The sequence below is a fragment of the Miscanthus floridulus genome, chromosome 9 (assembly GCF_019320115.1).
Source record: "Miscanthus floridulus cultivar M001 chromosome 9, ASM1932011v1, whole genome shotgun sequence".
Taxonomy (NCBI): Eukaryota; Viridiplantae; Streptophyta; class Magnoliopsida; order Poales; family Poaceae; genus Miscanthus; species Miscanthus floridulus.
Genome location: NC_089588.1, coordinates 15321944 through 15333823, shown reverse-complemented (window position 1 = coordinate 15333823; position 11880 = coordinate 15321944). Strand labels below are relative to the sequence as shown.

Genomic DNA, 11880 nt, shown 5'->3' with positions numbered 1-11880 from the left:
GTTCTTTTTTTTTACTGCATTTTTTTTACTGCATCTTCGTTCCGGCGCCCTCGTTGAATAAGGATATAGTCTATATTTGTAATAAATCGATAGTATATTGGATGGCGATTGGAGGGGAGTACGTGCTCAGCTGGGGCTGTCGAACGCAGTTTTTTTCCATTATTATAATAAGGGCATGCACTCTTATGCAGTGTACATCCAGTGATTATCTATTAGCGGCCATGGAGCTTAACCCACACATTTGATTGGTTGCTTTTTTGCAGTGGGGCTCGCTTGGTTGCAGGCTCCTGCAGTCGTGGGTCCCACACGGTCAACTATAGGTTCTCACTGGTTTGTGCCAGGAAAGGCGAAGTTGACCATGGTGGGTCCTAGCATAATAATAAAGATAAAGGAGCTGTTTGGTTCGGTGGTTTTGCGGGGTGATCTGATCACAGCGCGAACAAATTACGTTGCCTTTTCTTTGTTTAATGTTTAACGTGACCGGTTGCCAGCCGCGTTTTCACAAACTCATTCCCGCTCGATTTGGACACGGTTAAGGGTTCCAGTTCCAGCAGTGAACGATTGCTCAACCAAACAAAATAAGTACGGTTCAAAATTATCTTCATTTAATTCCGCAAAAAATGATATGATTTGATAAGATTAATATATCTTAGAAAAATCGTATCTTTTTTGCGGTATTAAATAAAGATAATTTTTATATGAAAAATGTAGATCTCGTACAACTTTCTAGTTTTGAGGTTTTCCATTTGAAGTCATTAAGATACTAAAAAAATGGCATATTTAGATCTAAGGGTATTTTTGACTTTTCACACCTGCAGTTTGACACCGTTAGAGTCCAATCTGACGGCAGTGGCATGGAGGGTAAAAAAAATTTAGCGTTGTGGCGCTGAAGTCCACCGAACTTTTTCAGTGGCTCATAAGGAATTGTGATCTTTTTTAATGACTGGCAAGAAATTCCCTCTTTGTCAAGACAACTCCGAATCAGTGGTGGACGCAGTCGAAAAATATACATGGGGTGGAGAGACAACAAACTTAACAATAAAAAAAATTGTAATCATGTGCCATATTTATATTGGAAACATATAATTAGAGCAAAGGCAAGTACTTAATTGGCATAGATAAAGCCATAAAGATGGACTAGTGCTACCTCTCTCAATGAAAAATAAACAATATTTGTGCTAAATAATAATAAAATCAGTATATCAAATAGAATAAAATTGCAATATGGCGTCTGGCCAATTAAAAGAACATAATTTTTTTTTAGCAAAATTAAAAGAACAGAAGTGCCGAGCAGGGCTGCACAGGAGGAGTGGGCATCCGTGTGATGAGCACTAGGCCTGTTGGGCGCGTCCGACATGGGCCAGCAGCCTAACACTGGCCTGGCCCACGTTTTGGCAGTTCTGGGAAGCCCAAAACAATAAACAACACTCGTCTTCAACCTCTGTCTGTCGGCTGAGGCCTGAGGATCGTCGTAGGATTTCGACCGGCTATGCCTGCGACCTGAGCGCGAGGGGAATAGGGGGTGCTCGCGCCGGCGCCTACCTGGGGCGGCCGCCCCACCTCGCTGTTAAGGATCTGTACGAGCCAGCCCGAGCCCAACCAGGACTCATCGGCCCACCGCCCTTTTCGCTCCGCCGTGCGACGGTGCCCAGCCCTGAGCCCGAGCTGGGAGGGAGAGCGAGATGCCCCACCGAGCGCGCCCGATGACGGGGCTGCTGGTGTTCATGGGCGTCAACCTCGCGCTCTTCAACACCATCACTCCCGTCTACGATTTCGTCTGCTACCTCCCCTACTGGGAACGAAGGGTACCAGACGAGCCCCACCCTTTCTCCTCATTCCTCACCCTCCCCCATCGCAAAGCTCAGTGCTTTAGGCTTTAGCCTTTAATCCTCCTTTACTTTACTAGTCGCAGTACTGATACTCTCCCCGAGCAATGCTTGCTGCCACGCCTTTAATTGGCCGCACTCGCCAATCCATGTTGTATGGGGGCGTGTGCGTCATCTGTTTGCAGGAATGTCTGTGTGGCCAGGGGGCTGTGCCTTTGCAGCCTTTTCCCTGGATTAGGATTAACATTACCTTGCGTTTCTTAATTGCAGACCAAGATTATTTGTGTTGATTTAACTGGATTTGTGGTCTTGTATTCTGTTTCCGGTTGTAAATGTGTGTCACCAACTGTTTGCTGAAATGCCTAGCTTGGGATGAAAATGATACTATCCATAGTTTGCACGTTATTGGAAGCTATAGCTCTGTAGATTTCAAGGATCATACTTCAGGAGTTCTTGTGATATTTGTATCAGAATTCAGAACAGTACCATTTTGTGGACACCTTTGTTCATCTGTGTACTCATTTCTTTGATTTGATATACGCATGTTATAAATTCAGTCATTTAACTTTGTGTCCAACTATATAGAGAGAACGCCGCCGAAGGGAACTTGAAGCTCTGCAAGCAAAGGGTTCTCTGGAAACTACTAACTGAATTCTCCTAGGTAAGAACAAGCGGCCCAGTTCCTCTGTTCCATATTTTTATTCATTCTGCCACATGCAAGAAACATGATCTCGTGAAATAATTCAACTCAGAACCTCTTCCCTGCCACCATATATACCATTATTTTTGCCACTGGTTGTCTCAAGTATCAAGATGTTCCTCATACAATCTGTGGAAGTGTTCAATGCAATAGCTACTTTTTTATGTAGAGAAACATTCCCGCATTGTATCTTGTGATGATTCTTGATCTGTCTGGACCATTCTAATTTTCTCAACTTTATTGATATATTGACATCATTGTGTGTTCTGTCATATGGTTTACCTTATCAGTAGATCTTGTTGCATGTTTTCAAATGTGTCATCTGTTTTTGTGCAAGGACAATGAGAATAATAGATGCCAGCTGTAGGCTTATGAAATATGCACTTGCTGAATCACCATCCTATTGTTCTGTCTCTAGCACTAGTACATCATGCTTCTGTTTGGTTCAGGACTTCCTGACTGATTAGCACGCATCATGCACTGGTCCATGTCTTTCTCAGTTCCTAAGTATGCAGAGCATTCAAATCCCCTGCAATCAATAGCACAATGTACACAACCATCCATGAACTAATTCGCAAAAGTAACTCCATTGCATTTGTGGATAGATGTACAAATTTGCTTGTTTGAGCTGCTATACACATTACACATTTGCTGCTTCACTATAGGACTACGTCTCGCCTCTTCTTGTTCATTGGCTCGGCACCAGCTGTCCCTTTCCTCATCATTGCCACAAACTCTGAATAATCTATCCTTCCATCCTACATGTGCAAAAGTAAACTTAAGTCTTCTGATTTAATAAGAAACTAAAAACACATATGCTCAGTATGAGGAACAATTAATCATGACAAGTTAGTCATTTGATGCAGTGTATTCTATTTTTGTAACACCGCCACCTCACAAGTTGATATGATGCTGTGGTTTCTATAGTCTATTATGTCAACTAAAATTTACATAATGTTTGTTCCTTACATTGTCAGAGTCGGCATCTGAGATGACCTCTTTGATTTTGTCGGCGTCATACAACCCTTGCTCCTTCAAGGCGTGCTCAAGCTCTTCTTTAGTAATGTACCTGTGTGAGATAAATGAATTATAAGTGTTCTTATATGATATGTGTCGTCCAGAATTCAGGTATCAGCTGTATCATTTTAACGTTCAACTTACCCACTGTTATCCTTGTCGAAATACTGGAATGCTGTGTAAAGGTGCTCTTCTCGATCCAATTTGTTCATGTGCACTGTTGCGGTGACAAACTCGTCATAGTCAATTAACCCGTTGCCATCAGCATCAGCCTGGAATTTATATAAAACATTTCAAAAGGGATATTTTGAGATTTCCTCTTCACTTTGAAAATAATCACATTTTTTAAAAGAAAATTGTAATAGGAAAACTCACTGCTTCCATTAGTTGCTCCATTTCACTGTCTGACAGCTTGGGTCCATGCTTTGCCAACCCGTGTTTGAGCTCGTCAAGCGTAATGGTCCCACTGTTATCCTTGTCAATGTTCTTGAACATCTCCTTCAGCCCTGTGATCTCCTCTTCGGATAGGCACCCAGCTATGATCTGCATTAGGTCATCAAGGGCATAATGAAAATTTTGCCTTGAATAAGCATTGTTGTTCAGAAGTTCTCTATGTGGAGCTCTTATCAGGTATGTACCCTCAATGCCGCTTTCTTGAACTGGTTCATGGCCCTGAACTGCTTGAGCCTGTCGAGAACGACATTGTCAAGTGGCGTATCAGGTGCGTCGCCATCTTCTTTGATCCATGGGTGATCTACAAGTTTTTCGATTCCGCGTGTTGAGGGTTGAGGCTAGCCACATTGAACATATATCCATATGCGCTTGCTGCTCGTGAACAATATATATGATGGTAATGATTTGGCTACTTACTGAGGACCTGGAACGCCGTAAGCCGCTCCTTGGGGTTGATGTTGAGCATCTTCTTGACGAGATCCTTGGCTCCTGGCGAAATGTGTGGCCATGGCTCGCTGGAGAGGTCAAGCTGCCCTCGCAGGATGGCGGTGAAGATGCCGTTCTCGTTCTCTGCCAACGCAACGCAAGACTAGAGCTTAGCTGAGAAACCATGCATCAGATAGATGAATAAAGGGTGATCGCAATTTCTCGGCGACTGAGACCTGCCCAGAAGGGAGGCACGCCGGCGAGGAAGATGTAGAGCATGACGCCGACGCTCCAGATGTCGGCCTCCGGGCCATACTTCCTCTTGAGCACCTCGGGCGCGATGTAGTATGCGCTGCCGACGATGTCCCTGAGCAGCTCGCCTTCCTTGAAGAAGACGGAGAGGCCGAAGTCGGTGGCCTTGAGCGGCGCGTCCTCGTCCTTGCTGAGCAGCAGGAAGTTCTCGGGCTTGATGTCCCGGTGCATCACCCCCATGGCGTGGCAGCCGTGCACGATCTGCACGATGGTGCGCAGCAGCGCCGCGGCGCCGCGCTCCGTGTACTGCCCCTTGGCGATGATGCGGTCGAAGAGCTCGCCGCCCGCGCAGAGCTCCATGACAAGGTGCACGCTCTGCTTGTCCTCGTACGCGCCCCGGAGGCCCACTACGTTGGGCTGCCCGGAGAGGTGGTGCATGATCTGCACCTCCCGCCGCACGTCGTCCACGTCCTCCTTGGTCGCCAGCTTCCGCTTCGCGATCGTCTTGCACGCCAGCTTCTCTCCGCTCGCCTTGTGTGTGCACAGGTGCGTCACGCCGAACTGCCCGCGCCCGAGCTCCTTCCCCATCGAGTAGGTCGCGCGCACGTCCTCCATGGGACGGCCCAGCACCGTGCCCACGGCCGCCGTCGCCGCCGCCGGCGGTTTGCTGCCGGTGCTGGCCCTGGCGCCGGTGGGCGAGGCCGGCTTCGTCGTTCCTCCTCCACCACCACCAGGCGCCGCGGACGACGACGACGGCCGATCGTTGTTCCCGGACGCGCCGCGGCTTGGCGCCTGCGCCTTTGGTGCCGCCTCGGCGGCGGCGCCGGCCTCTCCGGCGCCCTTGGAGCAGCACTGGCCCATGGCTGTGGCCGGGAACGCGTGCTGCCGCCTGCTCCGACGGAGGGCAGGCAGCCACGGACATGAACGGCGAGAGGTGGAGGGAGGGAGGGAGGACGAGGCAGAGGAATTTTTGCCTAGTTTGGAGATACATGGTTTTGGTTGTTTTTTTCGTTTCGGGAGAAAAAAAAATCGAGTTTATGAAGGGTAGGGAGGGATTGGCGGGAAAGAAGAGAGCAGATTGGGGTGTCTCGTGACAGATATAGGGCTGCTTGCTGTTTCTGGCAAAACTGATCAACAGCACAGCACTTTCAAAGTGTTTGTAGGTGTCGGCAGACACAACTTCAAGTATTTGTAAACGTCAGGACGACAAGCCAAACAGAAGTTTCTGCAATTTTCGTTGGCAGACTGAAATCTGAATGCGTCCTAAAACCTCCTCTTCCACTCGTACTCATCTCTGTCAAATCTCTACAGATGGTACTCCTCTCCTTTACAAGAGAAATTCCACTTTTCTGCATTAGATAGATGTGATGCATTTTCCCTCAACTTCATGATGAAAGTTAAAACGGAAACCCTCCTTATAGGGCGTTCGTCCGGACGGACCCCGCACTCGCCCATGTTGCCCCCGCGTGCGTCGCCCGCTCGCAGGACGGAACCCGTCCTCATCTGCACCACCCTCGCCACCCGCCCGCTAGCTCGCTCATGGACTCGCGCCTCCCGTCGTGGCCGTGCTCCATGCGCGTGTCCCTGCCCCTGACGCGGTCCGTGCCGTCGACGAGCTCCAACCGGTGACCTTCGCGCCACTCCACGGCTTCAAAATCTGTGCCAACGTTGTGCTCCGCGTCGACAAGCCTGTCCAAGCAGCAAAGCGGATGCTACACTGAAAGCACATGTTGCAATAGTATGTTTCAAGTGTTTCATATGTTTTCCGAGGTATGTTGCAAGTGTTGTATATCGATGTTGTAAAAGTAGATCGGGATGTTGCACATGTTGTAATGGCTATACATGTATGCTTTAAGTGTATGTTCCAAATGTTTCATCTGTTCTAAACGAATGTTGCAAGTGTTTTGTCTGGATGTTGCAAAAGTAGATCTAAATTGTATACATGCATGTTGCAGGCATATGTTTCAAGTGTTTTCAGGTGTTTTTCATACATATGTTTGCAAGTGTTTCATCTGGACGTTGCATATGTTTGCAATGGTTTTCAAATGTTTTTCCAGACGTTTTCGCAAATGCTTCAGACGCTTGTTTCGAGTGTTTCATCTGTCTTCTTTTGTATGTTGCATCTGGATATTTCAAAAGTAGATCGGGTGTTGCACATGAGATGCGCGTGGGAAGCGGCTGGCGGCGTGTATGACGTCCGTGACAGCGTGGGCGATGTCGGGGCGGCGCGGGGCCACTACTGGTGCGTTCCTTCGCAAGCCCGACACACTAGGTGCTCGCTCGCTCCCTATGCGAGCAGCGTCTGGATCGGACGTCCGGGCGCCAAGTCTGAAGCTAAAACATGCCTTTCTATGACTGTCATGCGGCTGTACAATAGATTATTAGGAGCCCGGAGTTCTGAGAACATATGCAGACATCTCTTCATCATTTGGTCCTGCTGTTGTAGGTCGCTGCAGATTTCAAGAATGCCTGTTAGGCTGTTACTCTGTGATTGAAGTTGTTCCACTGTCCGCAAAGTGAAATCTTCTTCTGGATTCTCTAGCGCAGAATGTAACTGTTTCTAAGCAAGTCTCGTTGGTCAACGTTGAACAAGTTTCTGCAAATTTTTACAAGTTGCTGCAGTTTTTCATTGGCAGACTGAAATCTGAATTCGCCCTAAAACCTCCTCTTCCACTAATACTCATCTCTGTCAAATCTCTACAGATGGTATGGTACTCCTCTCATTTACAAGAGAAATTCCATTTTTCTGCATTAGATGTGATGCATTTCTCCTGGACTTCATGGCGAAGAGCTAAAACAAGCCCTTCCATGATTGTCGCGTGGATGTATATTAGATTATTAGGAGCCCTGAGTGCTGAGAACATATGCAGACATCTCTTCATTTGGTCCTTCTGTTGTAGGTCACTGCAGATTTCAAGAATGCCTGACACCTGTTAGGAATTCTCTAGTGCAGAATGTAATTGTTTCTCCGCAACAGTCACGTTGGACAGGGTTCTCTTGAAGCTGTTTACAGGTCCTCTGGATGCATTTTTGCCATAGATGCCTGAAATTTCCATTAGCTGATGGTTACCAAATAAGCAGCCACAAAACAAAACTGGATGGACTGTAATCATTCCAAAATATTCTTGAACTAAATTACTGTGTATGTTAAATTGATGTTACCAACGATCCATGCATACCAAGTGCGTCTTTCATCAAGTTTGAACGGCCAAAATCTCCATTTCTTACACACTTCTCCATCAATATGAATAGAAATATTTTAGTCCAGTGTTCATGGTGGAATTCCAGTCGATTCAACCCAAATCCAACACCGGCACCTATGGCTTTGACAAATGCTTCTTTGAGGCACCAACACCTATAGAAGAACAGAGTAATGTACATTCTGAATTTGAACACTGCACATCATCATCACCATTGATTTTGACTCAAGAAGCTAATACGTGAAAATATGAATCGGCAACAATTATCATGCCCATCAAGAGTTGAACCCAAGACCTCTAGCTTATATTGGTGCTGAGCGGTTTATTCCAAAAGTCTAAGATGATAAAAAAATGGACAATTTACTTACTTTAACAGTTAGTAGTCTCAACTCTCAACCAAAAATCAGAATGGCGTCATGCTTAGCACTGAAAGTACGGCTACACGTCAATGCACGAACTGCTGGGCTATTTCTTGCAGCCCAAAAAGCAGATACTCCGTATCTAATTGGAGGAGAATTGAAAAGTCAGCAGAATGCCATGTCATGTCAGTATGTCACAGAGACCGTACTTCCTTCGTCCCCTTTTGAGTGTTATTCTCACATACGTATTAAGGTCGTAAGGACTCAAGCATAATTAACTTTCACAAATATATATACAAAATATGACTAATATTTATGGTATTACTAATATTACTAATCATTAAATATACTTTTATGATACACTTATTTGGAGATACAAATGCTACTAGTATTTTGTATAATTCTAATTAAATTTAAAAAAAGTTTGATTATAAAAATCTAGGTAACACTTAGAAAGAGACGGAGGGAGTATACATGTATATACTATTCATGTCTGTCTTTCGGTCTCTAGTCGAGAAAGACGCCTGAGATTAGCAGCATGCCACGTGCCGCTTTGCTGTCACCGCAAGCGCCTGCCTGCTGGCCGGTTTCTTCTGGGCCGACCCACGACAATAATGGGTCATGGGAGCATCGCTTTCGTTCTGAATGCTTCTGAATCGATTCGATACCGGCACGGCCCACTGAAACAACCAGCTATAGCACCATTTCTTTTACTTTGACATCTGTTTTGTTTCTTTTTCTTTCGTATTGTTTTCAAATTAGACTTTGTTTTACTTATTTTCCTCTTTATTATATTTATTCATTAAGTGTGAAACATATTGTTTACTTACCAAAACATTTTTTTTCCTGCTGAACCTGAAATTTTATTGATGGCACAAAGTGGAAGCTCAAATTTTTAATGGCAAAGAAGGAAAGAATATAACTTCAAGTGGTATACAAGAAATGCACCATTTGTGATAAAAAAAGGGTGCAATTCTAGTTTGTCTATGTGAACCAAACTCAAATTTGACTAAATATATATGAAAATACTAATCTTTGTGATGCTACCCTCGCTCCACAGATAATGCAATTCTCACATTTCTATGACACATTAATGAACAACTAAAATGGCGCACGTGCTCTATGCCTTTTACTCTTCGTGTTGGTTGGACTAAGACAAATAATTGCATACACATACTTTATACTTTATTATCATTAGGGCAACCACAATGTCCAACAAAAGTGTATCTAAAGTAATAAAGGCAGACTTATAACCGGCCATAACCATTGCACAATCACGTCTTAGCTCAAAAAAAGCTCAAGATCGAACTTAACCTTAAGGTGCACCTAAATAAGTAAAATATGTATACTCTCTCTCTCTCTCCTCATTCTTGAGTATCAAGCAAATGCACATGCAGTCATGCACAAAAGGGTAAAGAGCTAGGGATGTTGACCTTTTATTTGACCCTCGAACAGGGTTCACCTAATCTCATATACCATTACCAACAGTAGCAATGTTGTGGCGTGCGACTTAACCAACAGAAATGCTCTTGCACGGGCGTCCCGACGGTTTTTCCTATCGGACGCTATTTTAATTGAATCCAGCCCATACAGACGGCCCAACGGTCTCTACCTGCTCCCACACCGCTACTCATCTTCCCGACGCGGCACTGGGGGTGAGGCGTTTGTGGCTGGCGACGCCGTGCTCACCTTTCTCCTTCGCCGCTGACCGCCTTCCATCACTACCTCTTTCTCCCTCGCGGCCCTCCCTACCCATGCCCGCCAGCAACTGCCACACAGGCGCGCAAGCGCCAGCCGCCGCATGTGACTATAGGCGGCCAGGAGAGGTGGACGTCGCTGGCCGGGCCCAGGCCAGGCGCAGGCGCAGCTGGCTCCTACCAAGTCACACCACCATCCTCGGCCGCCAGTTTGCTGGAATCGGTCCCCCTCTCCCACGCTTTGTGTTGCGTCGTAAGGAAGAAGAATGGTGAAAACTATATGTTGAAAGAGTATGTTTCAAGTGTTTCAGATGTTTCAAAGGTATGTTGCAAGTGTTGTATATCGATGTTGCAAAAGCCGATCGAGATGTTGCACATGTTGTAATGGCTATACACGTATGTTTCTAGTGTATGTTCCAAATGTTTCATCTGTTCCAGACGTATGTTGCAAATTTTTTATCTAGATGTTGCAAGTAGATCTGGATGTTGCATATACGCATGTTGCAAACATATGTTTCAAGTGTTTTCAGGTGTTTCATATGTATGTTTGCAAGTGTTTTATCTGGATGTTGCATATGTTTGCAATGTTTTTCAAATATTTTTCAGACGTTTTTCGCAAGTGTTTCAGACGCTTGTTTCAAGTGTTTTATCTATCTTCTTTGTATGTTACAACTGTTGCATCTGATAATTTTAAAATTAGATCGGGTGTTGCATATGGGATACGCGTGGGAAGCAGCTAGCGGCACGGATGACATCCGGAGCGACGCGGGAAACATCCGAGGTGACACGGGCCCACTGCTGGTGCGCTCACTCGCGAGCCCGACGCGCTAGGCTCTCGCTCGCTCCCTGTGCGGGCACCGTCCGGGCCACTTGGATAGGACGTGCGAGCGCTAGCAAGTCCATTTAACCAACGTCACCTGCTGTGCGTCCAATTCTTAAGATTTGTTTGGTCCATTCACATTGCGCATGCTCTTATGCACTAGCTATATGACATTTTTTAAGACACCATATTTACAGAGTTCCACAAGCTAGTTCTACGCTAAAATTGCATTCTTTTTATACCATTTTAATCATAGAATATATTTTTGTAGTAAATTTATTCTATAAATGTAAATATAGTTAAACTTAAAAATTTCTGATTTAGTCTAAATAGAATTAGACTCTTTTTTAGAACGAAGGGTGCTTATGTCTAATCTGTGGGTAGCAATATGTGCTATGTGCTGAAAGTGGCAGCAAGAAACGAGAGGTGTGTGAAACCGACGCTCGTTAATGCGGTGGGTGAGTGCTGGTGCAAGACGTAGTGCTGGATTTTAATTTTTAGGCGTGCGTCGGTCTCGTTCTCGTGAGGCTCCCAGTCCCAGGGAAGATTCCACCCAGATCCAGCACGTGATTACATTAGCAAATTGCATCCTAAAATTTATAAGCGTGTTTGGCAGGCATTAAAATTCTACTGTAGCAGCTGATTTTTTTGAGAGAAAAACACTACTCCAACTAGAAAAAAAAAAGGCAGCCAGCCAGCAAAATCTGGCTAGCCGAACACGCCATATTACGTCCAGATCCCAGGACCACACATGATTCCTCCCTTCCAACATGAGAATAACATGGTGTTTGGAATTGCTCCACTCCACGTTTTTCAGCTTCACTCTACGTTTTTTTAGCCAAACAGATTTAACTCTACGTCCTCGAGGAAAAATGTGGAGTTGTGAGAGCACCTAAAGATATGCTACACAAACTTCACGTTTTTTGTGGAGCTGCTCCATGGTGGAGTTTGTGGAGTAGTCCCAAATAGTAAGTGAATTCTTCTAAGTTTAACTACTCCCTTCATCTTTAAATACTCACTTCATCTTGAAATCCTGAAATACAAGTATCAAAGGTTCAATATTTGTATTTATAATGCATTCTGGATTGCTCAATCTCATCTCTATGCCTATCTACCTTTTAAACGTCATC

The 11880-nt window shown here is 45.2% G+C and overlaps 1 pseudogene; it reads right to left on the bottom strand.

The window, feature by feature from the left end:
* Positions 1-2493: 2493 nt before the first annotated feature.
* LOC136481410 (calcium-dependent protein kinase 25-like) lies at positions 2494-5596 on the bottom strand (annotated as a pseudogene).
* Positions 5597-11880: the final 6284 nt, after the last annotated feature.